The sequence below is a fragment of the Dama dama genome, chromosome 5, assembly GCF_033118175.1.
Source record: "Dama dama isolate Ldn47 chromosome 5, ASM3311817v1, whole genome shotgun sequence".
Taxonomy (NCBI): domain Eukaryota; kingdom Metazoa; phylum Chordata; class Mammalia; order Artiodactyla; family Cervidae; genus Dama; species Dama dama.
This window is the reverse complement of record NC_083685.1, coordinates 127,348,888-127,369,677: the sequence shown is the minus strand read 5'-3', so window position 1 is coordinate 127,369,677 and position 20,790 is coordinate 127,348,888. Positions and strand designations below refer to the sequence as shown.

Below are 20,790 nucleotides of genomic sequence, written 5' to 3'. Positions count from 1 at the left end.
TCCTTCCACCCCTGCTCAAACACGGCTCTCTTCTTCCACCGCAGACAGACAACCAGCAGGCCGAGGAAGCTCCAGGCTCCGTGGTGTCTGCTCATTCCTGCTTGCTGTGGCTCCCCTGGCTTTCAGGGCCCAGCTGGACTGTTGCGTGTTTGGGACTGAGGATGTAGGCCTATGGCCTGCTCCAGCAGATAGATAAACGTTTGGTTTTTCTAGAGGTTCTTGCCCTAGACTGTGGTTTGCCGATGGCTGCCGTGCGGTAGAGGTGGAGACAGTCATACCTGGAACTCCAGGGAGAGGTTGTAACCGTCGAAAGGCTTTCCATGTGACTTAGATTCTCACCTGTGAACCCTCCAGCCTCCTCCCCGTCTTCTTGCGTGCATGCGTACGTGCCTACATGCTAAGTCGCTTCAGTCATGTCTAGCTCTTTGTGACCCCATGCACTGCAGCCCGCCAGGCTCCTTTGTCCATGGGAGTCTCCAGGCAAGAATACTGGAGTGGGTTGCCATTTCCTTTTTCAGCCCCATCTTCCTTCCCTCCTCCAAAAGGAAAACCAAGGTCCTACACACCAGTGTTTTCCGAATGGAGCCCCACGGAGCTCCAGTAACCACGGAAATGGGTTCTATAGTCAAATATTGCGTTGAATCATCTGAAATCACTGCTATTTAACGGTTGTTTTTTCTGGGACTATAAAACAGCAGTCTCATATGTCCAACCTAATGAGTTCTGGAAACCTTGAATATTCAGATTTCACGTGAACCTCTAAGGCCTGAAGAATTCCCTGCAGTGAAGAAACCTGTAGAACTTTGTTTCCCAAATGAAGTTGACACCGGAACCCTTTTATTAGATAACACCTGTTAACATCTTGCAGAACCTGTATTTTGTAGGACTTTTTTCTTTGTGAATACTGCCTGGGAAAATTCAAGATAATTAAGAGCTTTCTAAGCTGGGGCTTCCCAGGTGGCGCTAGTGGTAAAGAACCCACCTGCCAATGCAGGAGATGTGGGTTCGATCCCTGGGTTGGGGAGACCCCTTGAAGGAGGGCAAGGCAACTCACTCCAGTATTCTTGCCTGGAGAATCCCATGGACAGAGGAACCTGGCGGGCTGCAGTCCGTGGGGTCACGAAGAGTCGGACACAGCTGAGCAACTACGCACAGTCCAGAACAAGCTAGTCTCAAACCCGTCTCCCCATCACATCGCTGTATTTTAATAAAAGGAAATTCACTCTTCTGTGTGTCTTACTTATTCAACTCACAGGACTTACTGACTGCTCACGCCATCCCTGCCAGGCATCTGCTTAGAACTGCAGGTGCCCTGAAACACGAATGTTCTAGCCAAGGAAGCCACCCTCTAAGAAGGAATCAGCCAGCCTGATTTGGAAGAATCAGGGAGGACTGCATGGAAGGAGCGATTTCTGAATTGAGGCTTCGTGGAACTTCCTAGATCAGGAAGCTGGTGGGCAGTACCCAGTGCACCGAGGCAGCCCCAGCTCACCTGGTCACACCCAGCCCTATTCTCAAAGGCTGCCTCCCAGGAGCTCAGATCACCTTGTTAGGGGAACCACTGACCGAAACTGCCCACCCTCTCCAAGCATCAAAATAAACCACCTGCATGAGCTATCTCACAGCAGGAGGTCCTGGTCAGGAACGCGGAACTAACCAGTTACCACCAACCGGAAGAATTTGGGCAAGGTCAAAGGGAGAGAGGAGGTCCCAGTCCACATGTTCTACCAACCTCCCAGAACCCTTCTGGCAGAACCCAACTACCGAGCGATGCTCAAGCTACCAGGAACGACCCTGAGTCAGAATGACTGGCAGAGACAACCCGGAATCTAACCCCATCACCGTTGGACTGCGGGCCACGAGGCAGAGCCGTCCTCCCAGTTCCCTCACCCACTGCCCTCCCCCTGGGCGCCCCTCCCGATAGAGGCCCTCGATTTGTTAGCACAAAGCGTGTCTCCTCGGACAATCCATTTCTGAGCGTTAGACCAGAGCCCGCTCCCGGGCCCCCCGCCTGCAACAACCTGGCAGACGTGATTGTCAGCTGCTTCCACTGCCTGTGTTTGCCTCGTCCTCTCCGATCTCCCCTGATGATGGTTTATTTCATTTCTTTCAGATCCAACAGCTTCACCATATGCTCTGAAGTTTAAAGTCCAGTGGGGGCCCCACCGCAGGACTCTTCCCCGAGACCCCTTCCCCTCTGTCCTTAAGTATGTCTCTGAGCCTCGTCACGTATCTGTCCAAGGATGCCCCACGTGGCCGAGTGAGGGGCCGTCATGATGCTGATCTGGGGAGGTGGGAGATGTGTGCCTTGCCGTCCCCCTTGGTTTGCGAGCCCTGGACCTCCAGAGTAGCGAAGCAGTGTTGGAAATGACGGTATAGCTCTTCTGCATTTGCCCAAGGCAAAGGGCATTTCTACAGTTTAGAATGATGTTCTAACCACCGCCCCCACCCCGCCCCAAATCTCCCTTTGTTCATCCACAACAATAACTGAAGTGGACCCCCGCCCCCACCCCGTGGACTGGGCCCTGGGTCATCAGCAAGGGTGGCAGACTTCCTCTTGTAGTTTCAGCCCTTGGGGTTCCCCTGGGATGACTTGCTTTCCCCTAAGGGTAGCCCCAGGGTCTGCCTCATGAATAAGAAGAGCGTAGTCGCCCATCAGCAATGAGACAGCGCGGGGACCACTGGGGCTGGACCAAGTGACGGGGCTGCAAGTCACCCGACTCTTGCTCCCAGATCAGGAGTTCGGGCCGGACCCTGCATTTAGCGACAGCTGTATCAAACATCTGCCACTTGTAGCCTGAAAAGAGGAAAAGTCAATAACAGCAGGGATGGGAGACAGAGGTCAGTCACGATGTTCTGCAGACCCTCCACAAAGGGCCATCCATCCAGGGATGGGGGAATCACGTCAGTCTGACGGGCAGCTCTTGGGGAGCTGGGCCGGCCAGCCTTGCCTCCCTTTCCAATGAAATCACCAGCAAGCCACCCCCGCACCCACCAACTTTTAAAAGCAGGTCAATCGCAAGCTGGCTGTTTTTCAAGCTGGTAATGACATATTTGTCAGTTTCATCTTTGCCTTTGTGTTCTAAGGTTCCCCTCAAAGACAGATTTTGTCTCTCCCTCTCTCATCCTGCAAAGGACAGGGTGACTCAGAGCTTGGCTCGGCGCTGATAGCGAGATAATGAGAAGTTTTTCATCAGCCTCTGGCGCTCAGATCCACGGTTGGCAGCTAGAGGGTGGACGGGAATCAGAGCCGCTGGGAGCTCCTCTTGGCAACAGAGGCCACAGGGTCTTGTGGTGGAAGGTGGGGTGCAAACTTAGGAGTGACGATGGTACCGAGGGGCCTGCGATCACTTGGCGTGTCCTTCCATGAACTACCCTGGGGCTTGCGCAAGAGCCCAGGGAGGGTAATGTAACACTCGCCCCACGAGAGTGAGGTTTCCCAGCTGGCTCAGAGGTCAAGAATCCACCTTCCAATGCACGGGACTTGGGTTCAACCTCTGGTGGGGGTACTAAGACCCCACAAGCTGCAGGGCAGCTAAGTCCAAGCCCTGGAACTAGAGGACCAGCACGTCTCAGTGAAGACCCAGAGCAGCCAAAAAAAAAAGAGCCAAAAAAAAAAGAAAAGGAGAAAGAAAACCAAGGTGAATTCTCAGATCTGGTCACTAACAAGATGGTGGTGGTGATGGGTTGAATGTGTCATGCTGGCTCTTAGCCTCAGGCTCCCATGGGAAACGTGTTCAGGGTGTTCATGTGTGTGCGTGTTCAGTGGTTTCTGACTCTTTGTGGCCCTATGGACTGTAGCCTGCCAGGCTCTGTCCACGGGATCCCCCAGGCAAGAATACGAGAGTGGGCTGCGATCTTCCTAACCCAGGGAAGAGTAGGTTCTCCTGTGTCTCCTGCACTGGTAGATGGACGCTTCACCACTGAGCCACCTGGGAAGCCTGTGGTTTCTATCTTAATAAGGGTGTATTAAGCTCCGGTTGACGGTAAACATGTGTATCCTACACTTACAAGTCAGGCTGGCTTTCTCATCGTCATTTTGCACATGAGTAAACTGCGAGACTGTGATAAATGTATCATCTGGTTATAATTAATGGTGACAAAAATAATAGTCAGCCTGGGCTTCCCTGGTGGCTCAGATGGTAAAGAATCTGCCTGCGATGCAGGAGACCCAGATTTGATCCCGAGTCCGGAAGATCCCGTGCAGAAGGGCATGGCGACCCACTCCAGTATTCTTGCTGGAGAACCCCATGGACAGAGGAGCCTGGGGGCTGCAGTCCATGGGGTTGCAGAGTCAGACGTGACTGAATGACTTGACTTTCACTTGACTTTCACTCAAGTGAAAAATGTATAATCTGATTATGATTAAAGATTACAAAAATAATAGTCAACATCATTTCGCATTTACCACATGCCAGGTACTGCTAATATACTTTTTATGTTCTTCTCAAAAAAAAAAAAAAATCCTGAAAATAGCCCTATTCTTCAGAGAACAATGCAGAGCCGGAAGCACAGGTGTGTGTGGAGGTGTGTTACCCGTCACAGGAGGAAACCCGGGGGAAGAAGTGGGGAATGGGAGACGCCTCGCCCTGCAGGCTCCCCTTACCACAGGCTGTCTCCTCTCCCCGGGAACCGGCCTTGCCCTGGATGGCAGAGCCTCCGAGCTGAGCCTCACGGTCTGATGGATTCTCTTTAAAGTTTCCTGCAGCCGCGTCTGGTTTCACGCCAGGCGCCATCAGTGAGAAGACAGGATGATGGATAATAAAACCCAGGGCTCAGATTCCTAATAAAACAAGACGGTGCTGTAATGTGCCCATAAGCCACGGCTAACGCCAAATGCAGTACAGAATTGAGAAAGAAAAAAAAAAAAAATCAATGTGTGATTTATAGAAAGAGTGGTTTTTACCTTCGGCATGTCAAACAATCCAGCAAAGTGTGAACATCTCACATCGTGTTAATTTTTAAAGTGCAATAAACTGGTCATCAGAAAAAGAAGGGAGGATGGTGTCAAAAGCCTGGAGGGATTGAAAAAAAAAAAAAAAGAGCAGCTGTGCAAAGGGCAAGTGTGGGCCTCACCCCAGGCCTCCGGAAGGCGGGCGCCTCTCCACCACCCGGCGCGCCTCTCCTCCAGGGAGCAGAGCGTCCTTCCATCTCGGCCCGCCGCGTCCTTCCGCGCTCCCCACCCCTTCGCTCATCGAAATAAGAGTGTCCAGACAGTATTCCCCCGGGCCATCGTTCCCCTGGCCAGGTGCCACGTCTGAGATGGAGAGCTGCCTCCTGGGGCCCGCCCTCCTCTCCTGGGCCCTTCCGGCAGCCCTGCTCAGGGAAAGGGCTGCTCGCGTCTTCCCTGAAGATCCGCTCCTTGGGAGGGCGGAGGAGGGCTGACTGCAGACACCACGGACGGGGCTGTGATCACTCCCCAGTCCTCGAGGCTCCGGTGGCAGAGAGTCTGCCTGCCCTGCGGGACACCCGGGTTGGATCCCTGGGTGGGGAAGATCCCCTGGAGGAGAGAATGGCAACCCACTCCAGTATTCTTGCCTGGAGAATCCCATGGACGGAAGAGTCTGGTGGGATACAGTCCACAGGGTTACAAAGAGTCAGACTCGACTGAGCGACTAACACTTTGACTTCACTTCCACCCCCACTGGAAGGGCAGTCTTTGGGGTTCCCATCCGTCAGGCCGTAGGGGCCCCTTGCTCGTCACACCTGAGCACTCCGTTCCCTTACTGACACATCCGAGTTCAAGTCCTTCCAGGCTTCCTGCCCACCCATCAGTACACCCAGGTTTAGCACAATGACATACATGTCCTTTATTTTTTTCCATCTATTTTTTATACAGACAACTCCAATATAAAAAGAGACCCCACCAGGTCTCAAAGCTACTTGGGGAGTCCGCTAACTAATGCCAGGCTACCCATGGGCCTTTCTGGTAGAACCCATCTTGGCTGAGACACGCGTGAGCACACACAGGTTTCCTGAGCTATACCAAACACGGACTGTGAACCAGGCAAGTCAAAAGAACTGGCTGAAGGGAAACCGGAAGCAGTGACCCGTAAAAGGGATTCAAAGTGCCTTGAGGGCGCGACTCAGTGACCACAGCCCTGCGTTGACCGTCTCCTGTATCTCCATGGCCCTGGAAGCCAGACGGTGGGTGCTCCAATCCACACGCAGAATGACAGACCCTGCTTGAGAAAATGCTGTCTGCGGTTCTGGGGAAGGGAGGAAGCGAGGAAGGGAGTCTGGTCCCCGGGTGTCAGGACTCAGCTGGGGGGGGAAGGCAGGGTGGGGAGAGACAGAGGAGGAGGGCAGTGGGGACGGGTCACAGACTCCCGAGCGCCAGCTGGGGTTTGTCATCCACACTGATGACGGGCTGCCCACGGCACAGGGCTGGGCTCGTGGCAGGGCAAAGACGGAGGGAAACAGACGGACGCCACGCAGAGAAGGAGTGAACGAAAGGACAGAGGGGGAAGGAAAGCGAGAGAAGTGCAGATCTTCTTGGGTCCGGGAGGGCTGGCTGGAGAATCTTGGCTTCGGCACAAACTGTCCCGGGGCGCGGGGCGGGAGGCCTGCCTTCGCCCTCTGCTGGTCTGCACTTTGGGGTACGTCTTCTACAGACCAGGAGAGAGTGGGCCCCCCACCACTAGCCCAGCGGATGCCACGGTGCCCAGGCTGTGATATGAACCAGACCCGGCACAAGGCTGACCTCCACATCTGCTAGAAGATGGCCGGAACACTCTTACCATCACTGACCTGTCCACCTGGGAGAAACTTCGGGCTTAACCAAGAATTAGGCAGACACTTCTTCAAGGAAGGCGGGGGAGGGAGAGGGGTTGGTTAGTTGGAAGAAGCCACAACGCCAACCTTCCCCGAGGCTTCTGAACTGGCAGAAGCAGTCCGGCCCATGACGAGGCCTGCGGCGGCAGGCACAGGCACTTCCTATCAGCCTGGCTGTGGACCTAAAAAGCCAGAGAGTGAGGGCCGATATGAACCAGGCCGGAAGGGCCAGCGGGGACGGCTCGGGAGTCAAAGCTGCTCTGGCTTCCAGTGAACCGCTCTGGGCACCTGCGTCTCTTGGGTTACACGATGTCGCGGCATCTTTCTTGGTTTCTGTGGGTTCTTTGCACCCTCAGGCTGCCCGGCGACTTGGTCCATGGAAATGCAGGGACTCGAGCTGTCTGCAGCTGCGGGGCACAACACCTCCCTCTTCTGCTCTGCTGATTCACGCCTGGCTCCCAAGAAATTGATGGCTTGGGAGAGCTTGTGGCTCGCCTGACCTCCCCCAGAAGGGCTTGGTGATGACTTTGGGTACTAAAAGCACTAGTTTCCAGGCAACCAAAGAGCAGGGCTCCCGTTAGAGCTCCTTGTTTTGCAAAAGCAAAGCCGAGCAGCAGATAATTAAACTGGCCAGGGCGACATCTCCCTGGAATAACCTGAGTCCGCCCTCTAAGATCCTGCTAAGACCCCTGGTTCACCAAATAAAGGAAAACAGACTCGCCTGACCGTGACTCAAAGGGACTCCCAATCTCGCATTAATTGGGGGTGTCAGTTGGCCCCACGGACCCAATCAGACAGCAACCCAATCAACGGCTGACAAATAGGCCACTTTCATGCCCCTTTATCAAAAAAATAAAAAAGTTTCTTTGAACAGGAAACAGTGGCCTCTGGGTTTGAACACCTCCCATCTGTCTGAATCGACTGTACACATTTGCCATTTAGGCTAGCTTGCTTTATTCTTCTTTGTAAGTCAAGGTCAGGGGGCATCTCATTAGCCCAAAAGGACCTAGAACTCAGAAAAGGCCACCTTCTTCCTTTCCTCCCCTCTTTTCCTCTTCGCGAGGCTCAGGCCTTGAGACCTTGCCCCTCTGTTCTGTTCCATGACGGATGAGCCATCTTCTAATTCATGCCTGTCTCAACTTCCAGGCACTCGTCAAGGGAGGCATGGATCCTGGCTTCGCAGCAGGAAGGGAGATGAAGCTCTGGCTACCGTGAGTGCCCGCGTCTCCCATCACCCCCAGTCCTTTCCTCTGCCCCACGTGCTTTCCACAGCCCCCTTCCCCTCTGACACCCTTCACGGGGGAGTGCACCCCAGGGAGCATGCTCACCCTGCCTCTGTAACCGCTTCTGTGGTTCTAAGCCTGGAGGACAGCTACGACCCCAGTCCCTTGGAGGCCAGTTTCCAGGTAGCTGGACCTCCTGGCTGGTCCTTGGATGGGCTGCATCTGAGTCATCCACAGCCTGCCTTTAAAACACCCACCAAGGATTCAGTGAAGCAAGGGGCAGGGAAGCTGCGTTTGTAACAAGCATGACAGATTGATGTCAGCACTGCCGGCGGGAAGCCTTAGGGAACCGAGTCCAGGACACAACCAGACAATGTCGAAATACCTCTCACAGCTGACCTGAGAGAAGTCTGCACCCTAACAGAAGTCTCCAGGAAACAGTCTGCCCCAAGGGACTGCATCTTATAAGACCATCATGGAGGCACTCTACCCATCAGGTGATTAATTACCTGGGGGCAGCTGCAGGAAGCCAGGCTGCAAGGAACCAGCCAATTTCAGTGAGTGATCCTCAAGCCTCGTCGCTCAGGAACCACCCTGCCCAGAGCCCAGGGCCAGGTTTTAAACCTCACGACATGCTTCCTGGTCTGCCTCGCAGAAGCAAGCTATTGTCCTTCTCTGGACAGGGCTGGCTGTGTCACGCCTCAGGTGCAGGCAGGCGGGGTCTTTTCCACGCGGACACAGACTCTCTAGTGGTGGCAGGGGGGCTCTGGAGCAAGTGGGCTTCGGTAGTTGCAGCACGTGGGCTCGGTAGTTGAGGCACACGGGCTTAGCTGCTCCATGGCAGGGGGGATCTTAGCTCCCGGACCAGGGATCAAACCTGTGTCCCCTGCATTGTAAGGCGGATTCTGAACCACTGAACCACCACGGAAGTCCCCAGGGGTGAGATTTTCAGTCCTGCTCTTCAGCTGCTGAGGAGAGTTTGGTGCTCGCCAAATCCCTATCTGCACTGACTTCTGACCCATGGATATTCACACAGAACTCCTCCACCAGGCCTCCCCAGGTCCCCCGTGGCTCCGAGTTATCCATGAAAGCTTCTTTTCCAGGCAGATCCCACAGAGCTGCCACGTGTTATGGCTCCATGGATCAGGTTCATCCAGGAAGAGTGGGGAGATGCAGATAGGGGAGACGTGGTTACAGACAGCAAGGCTGGGGCGTGCGTGTGCAAGCGCCAGATGGCAGAGTGCAGTCCCGCACACCCCCCACCCCGGGACGTCCACGTGGCGCCCATGCCGGACAGACGCTCGGACCCTGGGGGACCCACAGACACCGCCTCCATCCTTTCTCCCTCCAGCCAACGTCAGTGCACCTGACACCTCCCACAGCAAACCATCCTGGGATCATGCAGGGCAAGCATTAGGCAAAACCTTGAGACAGGCTGCCGATTTCAAAGAAGACGTCATCCACCCCATCCTACATGCTTCCCTGGTGGCTCAGTGGTAAAGAATCCACATGCAATGCAGGAGTCGCAGGAGATGTGGATTAGAGCCCTGGGTCAGGAAGATTCCCTGGAGGAAGAAATAGCAACCCACTCTAATATTCTTGTCTGGAGAATCCCAGGGACAGAGGAGCCTGGTGGGCTACAGTCCATGGGGTTGCAGACTCGGACACAACTGAGTGACCACACACACACACACACACACTCCATCCTACAGGTGCCAAACTTGTGGGGGTGCAGGGTCGTGAAGTCACCTCGAACAATCTAACTAACAGGGTTTTTGCCGCAGCTGAGGGTCCACCCTTAAGCACGGATATTTTCCTTCATTTTGATAGAAGCTACTCTCACAAAGCAACTCATCTTCGTGCATCCTTCATTTAATTGAATTTCACGTCTGCACCGCTGACTCAGAATCGGCTCAGAAACACTCATTACCATGTGAGGACGTGAGACACTATGGCCTCGGACATCTGAATGTGGGAGGGGACGTCAGGTCCTCATTAGAGCCACCAGGCTGGTCTGCTGATGCAGGTGGCGTCTCTGTGAGTGACACGCGGTCATCAATTCTGTGTCCCAATCCTTGTCGTTAGGACTTCTGCTTCTTATCTCCTGGTTGTCAGGAGGCCTGCACGGAGATAGACCTTTCTCTTTCACATTTCATTTAAAATTTCTTCCTCATCTAATGAAGCTTTGGGAAGCAGATAACCAAATTGCTTAGACTTGGTCAGGGACTAAGGATAAGCAGTATTCTGGACTAAGGCAATCTTTTCTTTAGTTGAAGTACAGGCAATTTACAATATTTTGAGAGCTTCTGATGCACCACAAAGTGATCCAGTTATATAAATATAAATAGATACAGATATGTTCCTTTTCAGATTCTTTTCCATTATAGGTTATTACAAGATATTGAATATAGTTCCCTGTGCTATATAGTAAATGTTATCCATTTTATATATAGTAGTCTACATCTTCTAATTCCTAAATTCTTAAATTGTCCTCTACCTCTTTCCCTGCTGGTAATCATACGTTTGACCACTTCCAGTTTGCCTTGATTCATGGACCTAACATTCCAGGTTCCTATGCAATATTGCTCTTTACAGCATCGGACCTTGCTTCAATCACCAGTCACATCCACAACTGGGTATTGTTTTTGCTTTGGCTCCATCCCTTCATTCTTTCTGGAGTTATTTCTCCACTGATCTCCATTAGTATATCGGGCACCTACTGACCTGGGGAGTTCCACTTTCTGTATCCTATCATTTTGGCTTCTCATACTGTTCATGGAGTTCTCAAGGCAAGAATACTGAAGTGGTTTGCCATTCCCTTCTCCAGTGGACCACATTCTGTCAGACCTCTCCACCGTGACCTGTCCATCTTGGGTGGCCTCACATGGCATGGCTTAGTTTCATTGAGTTAGACAAGACTGTGGTCCTCACTGCAGGTGGTGACTGCAGCCATGAAATTAAAAGACGCTTACTCCTTGGAAGGAAAGTTATGACCAACCTGGATAGCATATTAAAAAGCAGAGACATTACTTTGCCAACAAAGGTCCATCTAGTCAAGGCTATGGTTTTTCCAGTGGTCATGTATGGATGTGAGAGTTGGACTGTGAAGAAAGCTGAGTGCCGAAAAATTGATGCTTTTGAACTGTGGTGTTGGAGAAGAGTCTTGAGAGTCCCTTGGACTGCAAGGAGATCCAACCAGTCCGTCCTAAAGGAGATCAGTCTTGGGTATTCATTGGAAGGACTGATGTTGAAGCTCAAACTCCAGTACTTTGGCCACCTCATGCCAAGAGTTGATTCACTGGAAAAGACCCTGATGCTGGGAGGGATTGGGGGCAGGAGGAGACGGGGGGTGACAGAGGATGAGATGGCTGGATGGTATCACCGACTCAATGGGCATGAGTTTGAGTAAACTCCGGGAGTTGGTGATTGACAGGGAGGCCTGGCAAGCTGCGATTCATGGGGCCGCAAAGAGTCAGACACGACTGAGCGACTGAACTGAACTGAACTGAATCATACGTTTCTTCTCTGAGTTTGTAAGTCTGTTTCTGCTTTGTACGTAAGTTCATTTGTCGTATTTTTCTTTAGATTTCACATACAAGTGATTACCTTTCTTTGACTGACTTCATTTAGTATGCTCATCTCTAGGCCCATTCATGTTGCTGCAAATGGCACGATTTCATTCTTTTTATAGCTGAGAAATATTCCTTTGCATATATATAACACATCTTCTTTATTCACTCATCCTTTGATGGACAAGCTTTCATATCTTGGCTATTCTAAACAGCGCTGCTATGAACACGGGGGTGTATGCAGTATCTTTTCAAATTAGAGTTTTCATCTTTTCCAGGTATGTGCCCATTCTTTTGTGCATCAAATTCACATGCTTCAGGGTTTTTCTGATCTTTCTCTTGGAAAGCAGAGCCTTTTACCCTGACTTCCTGTTACCCGGCTGCACTCTCCATGAAAGAGCTCTTTACCATCTGCCCTGACCTTGCTGAACTGCGGGAGCACTCAGTTTCTGGGGGCTGGGAAGGAACCAATGAGTTAAAAAGCTTTGTATCCTATGCATGCATACACACACACAGACGTCCACTTAGACGTCTGTGTAGACGTCCAAATAGACGTCCATCTATTTTTTTAATCCAGTTGGCAAGATGATCTTTAGAAGGCATTTAGGGGGCTGGCTTAGAATTTTCCAAAGATCCTGGAACACAACTTAGGATGAAAGGGGCGGTCTTCAATTTGTGGGGATTTAGTGCATGCAGCCTATAGGCCCTGCACAGTACGAGGGGTCACAGGGCTCAGAAACATCCTCAGACTTCACAAGTTCATCCTTCCATGCAGACGGGAACCGTTCTTTCCTTTGCTCTCTGCTGTGTGTTAGGTCAGCAACCAGTTTCTTCTTTAAAGTAGCTCCTAAATTCACTTCTCTCTTTCTAGGCCAAACTCGTCATCTCAGCCTGAGCTCTCATCACCAAACGGGTTTGGCGTCTCCGTTCCTGCGATTCGCATGCAACTCCATCATCAACATAAGCATCAGCCCTGACAAAGTTCCGAAGCTCCACGGGCATTTCCCACTGTCTCACCACTTCCTGAGTGCTCCTCCCCCAACTCCCCAGGCCGAGGACCAGGCTCCCCAGGTCTGGTCCACCCCCACTCCCCAGGCCCAGGAAATCCACTGCAGAGAACACTCTCCCCCAGAAACTTTCGAGGGGAGACTAAACTCCATCCTCTCACCCCACATCTCTGGAAATGCTTTGAAGTGTCCACCGGTTTATCTCATTTTTAATCCACCCTTAAGCTGGGGGTAGGGAGGAAGTGGAGGTGACACGACCAACATTCTTGGAAAGGAGCAGATCGAGGACACTGGTCTTTTTAAAAGAACACGTGTTCAGTGCATTTGGTCCTGAGAAGATACTCCAGACTTTCCATCATCACCATTGGGGGGAAAAGAAAATTCTATTTCTTAAGACACTCTGCTGCACTGTAGTGAGCTGGAGTGTGTTTCACCCCCTCCAAAAAAATATATGTCCAAATCCTGACCCCTGTACTTGTGAACATGGCCTTATTTGGAAATGGGCTCTTGACAGATGTAATTAAGATTGGGATTTCAGATGACAGCGTCCTGGATTGGGATGGACCTTACCTCTAAAGGGCTTCCCTGGTGGCTCAGCTGGTAAAGAATCTGCCTGCAATGTGGGAGACCTGGGCTCAATCCCTGGGTTGGGAAGATCCCCTAGAGAAGGGAAAGACTACCCACTCCAGTATTCTGGCCTGGGGAATTCCATGGACTGTATAGTCCATGGGGTCGCAAAGAGTCAGACACGACCGAGCAATTTTCACTTTCACGTTTCATCCAAAGGCAAGTCCTTATAAGTGCAGACAAGGGGAAACAGACACAGAGGAACACCAAGGGGAGACGATTTGAAGATGGAGGCAGAGACCGGGATGAGGCGTCTACACAATTAGGAAAGCCAGGAGCACCAGCAGCCACTGGGTGCGGAGAGAGAGGCCTGGGCAGATTCCCCCTGCGAGCCACCGGGGAACCAGCCTCACCCACACCTTGATTTTGAACATTTTGCCTCCAGAACTGTGAGCCGTGAAGCCACCGGGCGTGTGGTGCTGTGTTACAGAAAACTAAGACCCCTGGCTGAGCCCCTGGACGTGCACTTTGCAGGGACAGACTCTGAAGCTGCTGCTTCGCCAGGCGGGGAAGAGAAGGGCTTCAGGGGAGACGGCAAAAGAGTCAGGGCATCACCCCAGCCTCGGCCTCTCCCGCCCCAACTATCATGCAAGTGGCCACTGGGGACTTTCCTGGTGGTCCAGTGGTTAAGAATCTGCCTGGTCTGGGAGGACTCCCGATTCCATGGAGCAGCCAAGCTTGTGCTCCACAGCTACTGAGCCCACACACTCTAGCGCCTGGGTCTGCACAAGGGAAGTCGCGGCAACCAGACAGGGGCCCCTGTAGACAAAGCCCATGCACAGCAATGAAGAGCCAGCGCAACCAAAAGTAAACAAACAAATGTGTTAAAATTGTCACTGAAATTTCTACCTGTTCATTTGAACGTGAAGGGGCCACTGTAACACGATGGATAACAAAGTCCCAGCCCATAGAGGTGGTAAAACAGAACTCAAGAGAAAGACCAGAGCTGCAGGCTGGCCGCTGCCCACATGCCCCCCAAGCCCCACAGACTCCCCAGACATCCGCCTTCCTCAGCGGGTCCCAATAGGAGCTTGTCCCCTCCCTGGCCTGCAGGTCCTTGCTCCCTCCCAAGAGAACCGTGTTCATTACTGAAAAGTCTTCTCTGACTTTTCAGCCTCCAAAGCGAGAGGTGGCCAGGACTGTCTGTCCTTACAAATGTCTCTTGGGCTCCCTCCTTTCTCCGTTTACCCCCTCGCAGCCCCAGCCCAGATCCCCGGCCCCTCTTTCTGGAATGATTTAAACAGTTTCTCGGTTGTCTCTTGCCTCTGGAAAGTGACACTCTAATCGCTTCCTTCTGCGGGAAACTGCCCCTGCCTCCTCTCTTCCTTGGATGCTCGGGCCTGCTGCACCCCGCTCTCCCAGAACCGACGCGAAACCGGCCGCCCTCCTCTGTTCCGTCGGGCAGGCCAGCTCCAGACACGAGCACACATCCCCGCTTCTGTGCCTTTGCGTCCACTGTTCCCCCGGCCCTGACGCACTCCCCACCCCTCGACAAGGACCCCACACACATTCCAAGGCCTTGTTCTCAATCCCACTTCTCCCCAAGAGGCCGATTCAAATACAACAAACTAGCGAATATAACACAAAGGAGGCAGACTCACAGCCGCAGACAGCACACTAGGGGTCACCACTCGGGACAGGGAGGCGGGGAGAGGGTGGGGGGCAGGACAGGAGTGGAGGTTTACGAAGTACCAACCACTATGCATAAAATAAGCTATAAGGACGTGCTCTAAAACACGGGGAAGAGCACCAGCATTTTCTAATAACTATAAACGGAGTACAACCTGTAAAAATTCTGGATCACTATACTGCACGCCTGTAACTTGTATAAAATTGTACATCAACTATACTTCAGGACTTTGCTGGTGGTCCAGTGGTTAAGAATCCACCTGAGGCAGCCATCCCAGGTTTGATCCCTTGTCCGGGAAGATCCCACATGCCACAGGGCGACTAAGCCCGTCCGCCACAGCTACTGAAGCCCAAGTGCCCTAGAGCCCGTGGTCCACAGCCAGAGAGGCCACTGAGGTGAGTCGCCCCCGATGGCTGCAGCTAGAGAGAGCCAGGGCACAGCACCCAAGGCCCAGACAGCCAAAAATAAACAACCATCTATACTTCAACTAAAAAAAAAAATGAACACAAAAACTCTAGGCACCTCAGTCATCTTTCCGTCACCAAGCTATCCTAATAGGAAAGTGAGCATGTCTCACACCCCTTTGATTAACTGCTTTACAGATCTGGACTGAGCCCCAGGCAGGCCCCAGCGATGGAAAGGTGAATCAGAGCCAGGCCCTGCTCAGCAGGATCGGGCAGCCCGAGGAGGGAGGCAAGCAGGTAAGCGCACAGGTGTGAGTGAGGCGGGAGCACTGCAGTGAGGGGGCCCAGAGGGGAGCGGGCAACCCTCAGAGGGAGCACCCGGTCCTCCAGGTCAGCCCCACTTCCGCTCATCCACCTCGGAGCTGGGCCTCGGGACCCACGGGGGACTCAGTGTAGGAGCTCGGTGAGGTCGGAGAGGTGCTGACCTAGACTTGGGGGTGTTCCCATCTGAAGCCTTCATGGAGGAGGTGGCTTTTGAGTTGGACGTTAGAGGCTGTATAGGGGTTTGGCAGGGAGAAAAAAGGGAGGAAAACCCTAGAGAGAGTGAACTGCAGCCTTGGGAGGCAGGCTTTCTCGGAGGGCTTTGCCTGTGGATGGAACAGTGAGCAGCTGGGTGTGGTTGGAGCCGGAGGGCTGCGGTGCAAGGACAGGACACGCTCTTGCCCGTCTGTCCGTCTCCCTGGCCAGAACTGAGCTCAGGGTCAGCAGGAAAATGAATTTAAGAGAGAGCCATCTGCCCCCGCAGGAGCTCGTTTGTTTCGTTTAGTCACTAAGTCCTGTCCGACCCTTTGCGACCCCATGGACTGTAGCCCGCCAGGCTCCTCTGTCCATGGGCCTCTCCAGGCAAGAACACTGGAGTGGGTTGCTGTTTCCTCCTCCAGGGGGTCTTCCCGACTCAGGGACTGAGCCCAGGTCTCCTGCACTGGCAGGCGGATTCTTTACCACTGAGCCACCGGGGAAACCCCCCCAGAGGAGCCACAGGAAACTCCAAGTCAACCCCTCCCACCAGAATGGCCCCTCTTTCTTCTCGGCTTCGCTCCCTCCCCTGGACTTCCTGTCTCTCAGGAGCCAGACACAGGGGTGATCCCCTCTCCCGGATCATCCGCCGAGCCCAGGAGATGCTGATCCCACCCCAGCAGATGTCCCTCACCGGCCTCATTGCCGCGGGAGACTGACTCCACTCCCTCTAACCCATCCATTCTCCTTCCCCAGTAACACAGTCTCCGCCGGGCGCAGGGCTGTCAAACCATTTACCTCTAGTCTGCCCCGTAGCTGGGATAAGGCGTGTGAACCATCACGACCCAAGGACACTTCTGGTTCCCATGAGCCACTGTATTCAGGCCTGCGGCAGACACTACACCAGGACCCCAGATAACGCAGGCGCGGGTGAGCTTCTGCCTGGATCACTGCAGTCAGCCCCTCAGCCAGCTTCCGCCCCCTCACTTCCCTTCTGGGTTTCCCACAACACCGCCAAAGGGATCTAGGTCGAGTGTGTGTGTAAGAGGCATTTCCCCCTGCTGGCATTTTTCCCTCTGGCCCGGATTTCAATCCGACGACATCCCTCGGGAAGTCCGAACTGCTGGCGGACGCGGAACGAGCTTGAGCACCCTCGCACCTGGCGGGAGAGCTCTCGCTGTCCACCCCGCTCACCACTCCAGGGACGCTCTCCTTCTGTACCCGCTTTCATCCCCGTTAACACCCAGCACGGACGCCCCACCTGCAGGAGCTCCTCTCTGACCCTCGCACACCCTGCCCTGTGCCCTCCTCGCCTCTCAGTCACTCCACGCGAACACCAGTCTCACTGCTTGGAAATCATCAGTCAGTCCGCGAGTGTCTTTCCTAAACCACAGGCAGCACATTTTAACAAGCCTTTGTAACAAAAGTTCCGAGTGGAGCCCACTAAACATTTGTTCTGCTGGTTTTACCCGGAGGAAATGGTCAGCACGGATGGCAGGTAGAAGACGGACTGAGGCGCTTTTGTACAGTTATAATGCAGAGCATCTGAGCACCAACCAGATGCTACACACGAGAGAAAACAGATCAAGGACATAGCAGTGATTTCTCGGGGAAATGAACTGCTGTGGTATGAATGGACAACGAGATTACAGCAAATGATACAGGCTCAAGGTTTGAACATGTTGAGTTTGAAGCTTATAGAAAGTTCAGATGAATCTACCCAGCCAGATGGTGGGTGGGAAGTAAGCCAAACGCCCTGCAGCAGAGGAGAGAAGTCTGAATGGTAGATATTGATATGATGTTATCAACGTACATAGTCTGCAGCTAGGACGGTAGGGAAAGATGACCGGGATGAGACAGTGGATCCAGAGAGGAACTACAGAGCAGATCAAAGGGAACAACAACTTCTAAAAGGCAGCAGACCAGCCTGCAAAGGGAAGGGAGAGGGAACAGTCAGAGACAAGAGGCGCCCAGGTCAGACTGTGATCCCAAGGGTCAACAGATATTTGCTGTGCGTGTGTACTCAGTCATGTCTGATTCTTTGCAACCCCAAGGACTGTAGTCTGCCAGGCTCCTCTGTCCATGGAATTTTCCAGGTGAAAACACCGGAGTGGGCTGCCATTTCCTTCTCTAAGGGATCTTCCCGACCTAGAGATTGAACCCACGTCTCCTGCATTGGCAGGTGGGTTCTCTGCCCCTGAGCCACCTGGGAATTGGCTGACAGTTATATACACTATAACAATATATCAGCCTGACTAGAAATGCTCTTCTATGCTCAAAACCAAGCTTCATCGGACTGGTCAAAGCTCATCCTTCAGATCGCTGAATATTCATCTTCTCTAACTCATCACATCACCCATGGGTCACAATGGGGCAAAAGACCAGAAACCTACAAGAAGTCTGGAAACAGCCTCAAAGGGGCCTGAGCACATGCCGAGGTCTCGTGGTACAACCTTCAGTTCAGTTCAGTTCAGTTCAGTCGCTCAGTCGTGTCCGACTCTCTGCGACCCCATGGACTGCAGTACGCCAGGCCTCCCTGTCCATCACCAACTCCCGGAGTTTACTCAAACTCAGGTCCACGGAGTCGCGTTTTAGGAATTCACTGGACGGGAACGCGGGCACAAGGGCCTGGGCACCCTACTGGAATCTGATGGACGCGTACCCTGCCCCGCCTACACACGCGTGGGAGCTGCGGTTCGGGCTCTGAGTGCCCCGGTGGAGCCGGGTGAAGTCCTGTCCTCAGTTAATACTGTAACTACAGACGCCTGTGATGCCGGCTCTGCCAGACAATTGGCCTACAGCCTGTGCTGGCACGGTCTTTACATTTATCTTCCTGTCTCACTGTAAATAACCCAATTTCAAAGGCAAATGCTCTATCCACCCTCCCACATATGTCTTATTTTATACATCTTGCCTTTCCATCACGATGAAGGAGTCCTAGATACCAAAATAAAGTCCCCTCCCCAGGCCTAAAAATGCTCAACCTGTTAGAACAAAAGATTGCAGGATGAATTCTGGGGTATTTTTCTGAGACGAGAACACACCCGGGGTATTCCTCGATGACCAGGGAGTATCCACAGAGACTTCTCGAGTTGTCTTAAACACGCACCTCTCTACTTGTATTTGGGTAGGAGGTGAGATCTATAAATGATGGGCAGAGAGATTAAGGGCTGGGGATGCTGGAAGGAGTGCTATAAGAGATGGAATGCACTGGGGTCCACCAGGGCGCCTCAAGCAAAGCCACAATCCTGTACCTTTAAGACACAGGGCAGGGGACCCAGTATCAGCTTATTGGGACAAGCACTCCTCAAGAGGCTCTGAAACATCCACCTCCAGCATCCACCATTTGTCACTTTTGAAACACAAGGCTTTCAAGGCAACTCTCCTTTTAAAAGCTGAAACAGTGGGGTTCTATAGTCGCTTCCCCTTTCCTCGGTGTCCTTCCTTCTAATAATTCAGACTATCGTGCTCTCAGCCAATGTCTCTTGACCCTTGGGGGGTAAAGACAAAATGTTTTTTTCTATTTTAAGATCGTACTTTATACAAAATAACGGGTTCATATGGAAATAAATCTATAGATCTCCAAAGGTCAGAAAGCTTTTCAAAAAGTTCTTTTAAAAAATTCTCGGGCACATAAACTAGAACTAACTGCTGATGTAAATGGGGGCTTCCCTGGGGGCTCAGACGGTAAAGAATCTGCCTGCAATGCGGGAGACCTGGGTTTGATCCCTGGGTGGGGAAGATGCCCTGGCGCAGAGCATGGCAACCCACTCCAGTATTCTCGCCTGGAAAACCCCCAAGGACAGAGGAGCCTGGCGGGCTACAGTCACGGGGTCACAAAGAGTCAGACACACCTGAGCGACTCAACACAGCACACACAAGGATGTAAGTGTGATTCTCAGTGAAACAAGGAATCAGCAGACCAGACAAAATACACACGATATAAAAATAAACAGCGCTCCCCTTCCCGGGACCGGCTAGGAAAGCTCACGGGCTTCTGCAGCAGGGGGACCGGGCACCAACCCCAGCTGGGGAGGGGGTCAGCGTTCACTCACTCACTCCTGTTTTCTTTTCGTTAATTTCTTTTTAATTGAAGGATCATTATAATATTGTGCTGGTTTCTGCCATACATCAACATGGATCAGTCATAGGTAGACATATATGTCCCCTCCGTGGTGGGCCTCCCTCCCACTTCCCATCCCGTCCCTCTAGGCCGTCACAGAGACCTGATTTGAGTCCCCTGAGTCACAGAGCAAATTCCCACTGGCTATCTATTTTCCATGTTTCCAAGCTGCCCTCTCATTCGTCGCACCCTCGTCTCCCTACCCACCGCCACCCGCTGTGTCCGTAACTCTTCTCTATGGGTGCGTCTCCACTGAAAGCGTTAGTCGCTCAGTCGTGTCTGACTCTTTGCGACCCCATGGACTGTAGCTCACCAGGCTCCTCTGTCCGTGGGATTCTCCAGGCGAGAATACTGGAGTGGGTTGCCATTCCCTTCTCCAGGGGATCTTCCCGACCTTGGGATTGAACCTGTGTCTCCTGCACTGGCAGGCGGATTCTTTACCGTCTGAGCCTCCAGGGAAGGGTCCCCACTGGTGCCCTGCAAACAGGTTCGTCTGCACCACCTTTTTTAGATTCCATGGTGGCGCTGGTTTAGTCGTTAAGCCGTGTCCGACTCTTGCAATCCCAGGGACTGTAGCCCGCCAGGCTCCTCTGTTCATGGGATTCTCCAGGCAAGAGTACTGGAGTGGGTTACCATTTCCTTCTAGATTCTATATATATGTGTTAATAGACAATACTTGTATTTCTCTTTCTGACCAACTTCACCCTGTAACTCACTCCTGAACCCACCTACCCTTGGTAATTTTTAAGTGAACAAAAGTCAAGCAGGACACAGAGAATCCATCTCTGGTTGGCTCAACTCAACTTCGCAGCCATAGTTCTGCCACATCCTAAGTCACTGTGTCCCTCTGGTCCCTGGCCCCTTCTGTCCCCCGCTGGGAGGCACTGTCCACCCTGGTTGATTCTTCTCCCTCCCTG

The 20,790-nt window shown here is 52.7% G+C and overlaps 1 protein-coding gene across 5 annotated transcripts in view; it reads right to left on the bottom strand.

Annotated features, from left to right (window-relative positions):
• Window positions 1–20,790, bottom strand: part of SLC39A11 (solute carrier family 39 member 11) — a 368,115-nt gene that overhangs the window by 52,338 nt on the left and 294,987 nt on the right. The gene's annotated exons all lie outside the window — the stretch shown is intronic.